Genomic DNA, 4,630 nt, shown 5'->3' on the forward strand with positions numbered 1-4,630 from the left:
ACAAACTGTAGCGACGCCTCACAGACAGCCTGTCACTCAAGTGGCTCTGCCCTTAAATATGCATAACTTTAAGCCTTAAAAAACTGTTATATAAAAATAACCCCCTGCACATTCAGTGTCATGAATGTTGGAATTAGCTATAAAGACCAAAAATGTTTTTTTGCACCAGGCTGTAAACATGTTTATTTGTGCTGTTAATTTGGGCATTTTAACATGAGGGTCTATAACCCGTTTCACAAATACTGTCATGTTGGACATCGCGCAGTGCACTGTGGGTATGCACCGAAGCACTCTGGGATTGAAAGCGTCCAAACACCATCTCCGCACCGTGTACAGTCTCTGACCATATCTCTGACAAACGGCCGCGATGGATACAGAACATCACTTTAGTAATATGACTGTTAGTCAATTAAAACATTATTTATCAGAACGTGATATTGTAGTGTCAAAAGCATTAAAAAAAGATTTGGTTGCCTGTTGCCGTGCAGCATGTTTGTTAAATCTGCAACCAAAGGCTACACCGGAAGAAAATAATAAAGAAATTGCGAACCAGAGGCTGTCCAAATTAATTTTAGATGAGGGCATAATCTGCCTATCTGATCCCAATATCCTATGCCATGTATGCATTTAGTAATGATGCCAACTAAATAGACCTATGTGTTTTCTCTTATAGAAAACCGAGCAATTGACATTTTAACTGGTGGTGCCGAGGCTTTGAGGGATGGAAAGTCCCTTCACATGTCAGACCATGTCCATAATGTGCAATATTGTGACATTGGTGAAAACGTGCCATATTGTTTCCTGAGGGCCACAGTGATCAGAGAAACCAACACCTCTCTGGCACCCTATAAATGCTGGTTGATTGTACACAAGGCAAAAGTATTGTTGGTGGATGCCTTCTGCTCCTGTCCTGCAGGGTAAGCCGATATTTATTTGACAAACAATATCGTGTTCATTTCAAGAAAATATCATACTTATTAAAATCACATTTTCATTTTTTTTATTTGCATTTTGAAAGAAAACAGGAAAAGCCTGCACACTGATCAGAAAAATGGAATGTCCACTCCAAAGGTAAATGGATGTAAAAGTTCCATATTTAATGGTCCATCAAAAATATAAAAATATAACAGGTGCTACCAATAGTGAAAAAACAAAAGAAACAGATGGCTGTGTAGCCAAAATGTTTCTGTTCAGTTTTCTTCTGTTTCTTTTGTTTTTTCACTATTGGTAGCACCTGTTATATTTTTATATTTTTGATAGACCATTAAATATGGAACTTTTACATCTGTTTACCTTTGAAGTGGAGTGGACATTCCATCAGTGTACGGGCTTTTCCTGTTTTCTTCTTGACATTTTGTTTAGCCTATGCACCTGATGTGAGTTTTTTCCTTGGACTTGTAGTAAGACAAACACCGTTTCTTCTATTTTATTTGCAGTTTGAAAATGTTTTGACCAACACACTCATCCATTGTTTTTCTCATGTCCTTTCATAATACAAAGGTTATGTGGCACATGTTAGCATGTGGCATCCCTTTGCCATACGGTGATCGACAGAGTGGCGAGGGGGGAAAACACAACAGTGACTCAACAGAGGCAAAAGTGGCATGCGCCATCCAAAAAGCCACACAGTGCAGAGTTCCTTGAAGACATCCATATTCAGAAAGTTAAAGGTGATGTTTTGTGCACATTTAATAATTGAATTGATCAATTATTTAGTGTAGCTGGCTGTCCTTTTCTGTGATTTATTATATTCTGTTATTCCCTTCTATGGATGTGACATGCTGCTACAAATGTATGCTAATAACTCGATGTATTACAAACCCAAACATTATGTAGTAAGTCCATTTCATATTACTGTCCACTGAGCTACAAGTCTCCTGTCTTGTTTTTACTCTCTTGCATCTGTGAAGCCACAAAGTCCTATTCACCTCAGCCTGCCAAATCATGTCACCTAAGACCAGTTTTTAATTTGTACTCATTTGACACTCTGACATCTCTCCACTTTGTGCATGTATAGGTCCTGTTTGTGCATGTGTGTGTGTCTTTCGGACCTGTGTGTTAATGACAAAAAGAGTGAAAAAATTGAATTTCCCCTCAGGGGGATTAATAAAGTATATAAAAAAAATTGTACTTATACTTTCAGGAAACTGTGTCATTGAGGAGAAAGTGTGTCATACCCAGAGGTTCCAGTTTGACCCTCGAGCTCTACATCACAGAACCAAAAAATCCATCTATGTCATGGACCTTCAGGGGCTCCGAGAATCTACAAATGGAAGTGCTGGGATTCTCATGTTCCTGCCAGCTGCCCCTGATCCAGCACATGCATTACCTGACATGAGGGACTGTGGTGTAGTACAATGGGAGGAGGCCCTTGAAGATCCACTACAGCAAGTGAATGTTGCACTGCCCCCCACACTCCCATCCCTAGCAGCTACACACTGCTCTTCCAAAGATCAGTTCTTTGAGGCAGCTGTACAGCATTTGGACCAAGATGATGTTTTAGCTGTGTGTCAGCACACAATAGACCAGAGTAATGTGTAGTGCAAGTGTTGTGGCACTCGTCCCCTTGAGGTGAAGAACCCCTTCAAGCATCGAGCGCTCAGTATCCCGAAGTTTGCTGAACAACCAGATTCTTGCCTTCATATCACACCAACAGGTTTGGTCCAGTGGTTTCTTCTATAGCTACAATGAAATGATTGAATAAAAATAAAATGTTTAACTCATTCTGTGGGAAGTAGCATCACTTAAGAGTTCATTAGAATTAACTTGCTTATATTGCCATATTGTCTATCAAATGGATGTCATATAAAAAAAGAGTATAAATTGAAATATTGCTGTTCCTTACAAACAGGTGAAATAAAGCTGAAGGCAACACATCCCTACTACTTCCAAGTTCAACTACAGATGCTGGTCACCAATGCAGATGTGGGGTACTTCTTTCTTCAAACTGCTTCCCCATACAACAGATACCACACAGAGGAAATCAGCTTCGACCCCACGCTAGTGGAGGAGATAATTGCAAAGTCAACAATTTTCTTCCAGTCTGAGATTCAACCAGAGTTACTGGAAGGGATGTTGAAGAGCTCAATGGAGAAGGTGAGGAAAGGGGGACAGCCGGTTTATCTGGTCCAGAGGCTCTCCAAAGTGCCACAAGCGATGAGCCGCCACCATCCAGTGCAGGAAACGTGGTTACACCCACCTCATCAGCTGTGGAGTGTCCTTGTGTTGTGTGCACAAAGGAATGTGTGGGTGACCCACACACAATGGAAGAAATTAGTATTTATTGTTACTCTTGTAAGGAGGGGTCACATTGGACATGTGTAGGGTTAAGTGGTCAGGAGGCCTTCCTCCAAAAAAAGGCGACCAATTGGTTTTGTGCAAAATGTGAACTGTTTGAACATCAATTCAAGTATGATATTGGTTAAGTATTCTGTGGCACCCCTGGACTGGTGTCATAGCACCCACTTTGAGAAACCCTGGTTAAGTGCACTGAAATATAGAAGTGGACATTCCTCCAGCCTATGTGTACTGTGTACTGTTTAATGCACTAATATACAGCACTTGAAGAAAAAGTACACATGATTTGTAAAAAAAAAAAAAGAAAACAAAAAAGGAACACACAAAATACCTGTTTTGTTTGCATTTATTTTGCACTACAAATGCACTATTTTTTTTGTTAACCAAAAATGCACAATGCTCTACGGCACTTTTGTGAACCCCATTTTCCTGCATTGTTTGTTTACAATACATTCACTACATGTGTCAATGTTTTCACTTTTATATAATAAATGTTCATTAAGAATACTGCAGGTTTTTAGTTTTTCTTTACAAATACATTGCATGTACAAAGACAAGACACTAAAAGGGTGGCTATACAATATTCCTGTTTTGTTTTGTTACAGTATTGACAGTGGTGGATTAAGTACTCAAGTCCAGTAATTGCGTCAAAGTATAGATACTCTTAGGGAAATATTACCCAACTACAAGTTCAAGGTACAAGGTTGCTTAGTCAAATTTGTACTCGAGTCCAATATCTCAGTGACACTTCAGTGGAATTATGGGTGGCTGTAAGTTAATAAAATGTCGAACATGTCTAATGGGAGTTCAGATTTCATGATGTCAAAATCCTTAATCCTGCCAATAACACGTTCAATGTGAATTCGAGCATTAGCAACTTGTTTGATTCTCCTGTCGTCAGCATCTGAAAACTGCTTTTTGGATTTCAAGAATGGAGGGATTACAAGGCTCATTCCTTTGTCTAGAAGTAGCTCTTGGATGTTGAACCCTCTGTCTGCAAGCAGGATATCACCCCTTTCTACCATGTCAATGATACCTGACCTCTTGACAATTTCCTTGTTGCTCATGCATCCCCCTGCAGATTTTGATACAAAAGACACTATTCCTGCTGGTGTACATGCCACCAAAACCTTAGCAGTAGGTCTTCCCTTGTATTGTGAGTATATCTGGCTATTGGCTTTTGCCAGTGAAGGCCTCTGTATGGGTATCTCAGTGCAGTCTATGATGGCACGCACATACTTGTACTTTTTGTAGCACTCAGGGTAGTACAGGTGTATCTGCTCTTGTGTAGGCCAATAGAGAAGTGGCCGTAATTCTTTTGCGAGCAGAGCCG

General features: G+C 40.0%; 1 long non-coding RNA gene across 2 annotated transcripts; it reads left to right on the forward strand.

The window, feature by feature from the left end:
* The first annotated feature begins 859 nt into the window (after positions 1-859).
* LOC126385597 (uncharacterized) lies at positions 860-3,756 on the forward strand. Of its 2 annotated transcripts, XR_007569432.1 has the most exons (4): positions 860-917; positions 1,501-1,670; positions 2,144-2,656; positions 2,852-3,756. It is a non-coding gene; the product is annotated as an uncharacterized LOC126385597 (long non-coding RNA). The 2 variants fall into 2 exon arrangements; XR_007569431.1 differs by lacking the exon at positions 860-917 and having other exon boundaries at positions 1,334-1,670.
* The last annotated feature ends 874 nt before the right edge of the window (positions 3,757-4,630 follow it).

The sequence above is a fragment of the Epinephelus moara genome, chromosome 24, assembly GCF_006386435.1.
Source record: "Epinephelus moara isolate mb chromosome 24, YSFRI_EMoa_1.0, whole genome shotgun sequence".
Taxonomy (NCBI): Eukaryota; Metazoa; Chordata; class Actinopteri; order Perciformes; family Serranidae; genus Epinephelus; species Epinephelus moara.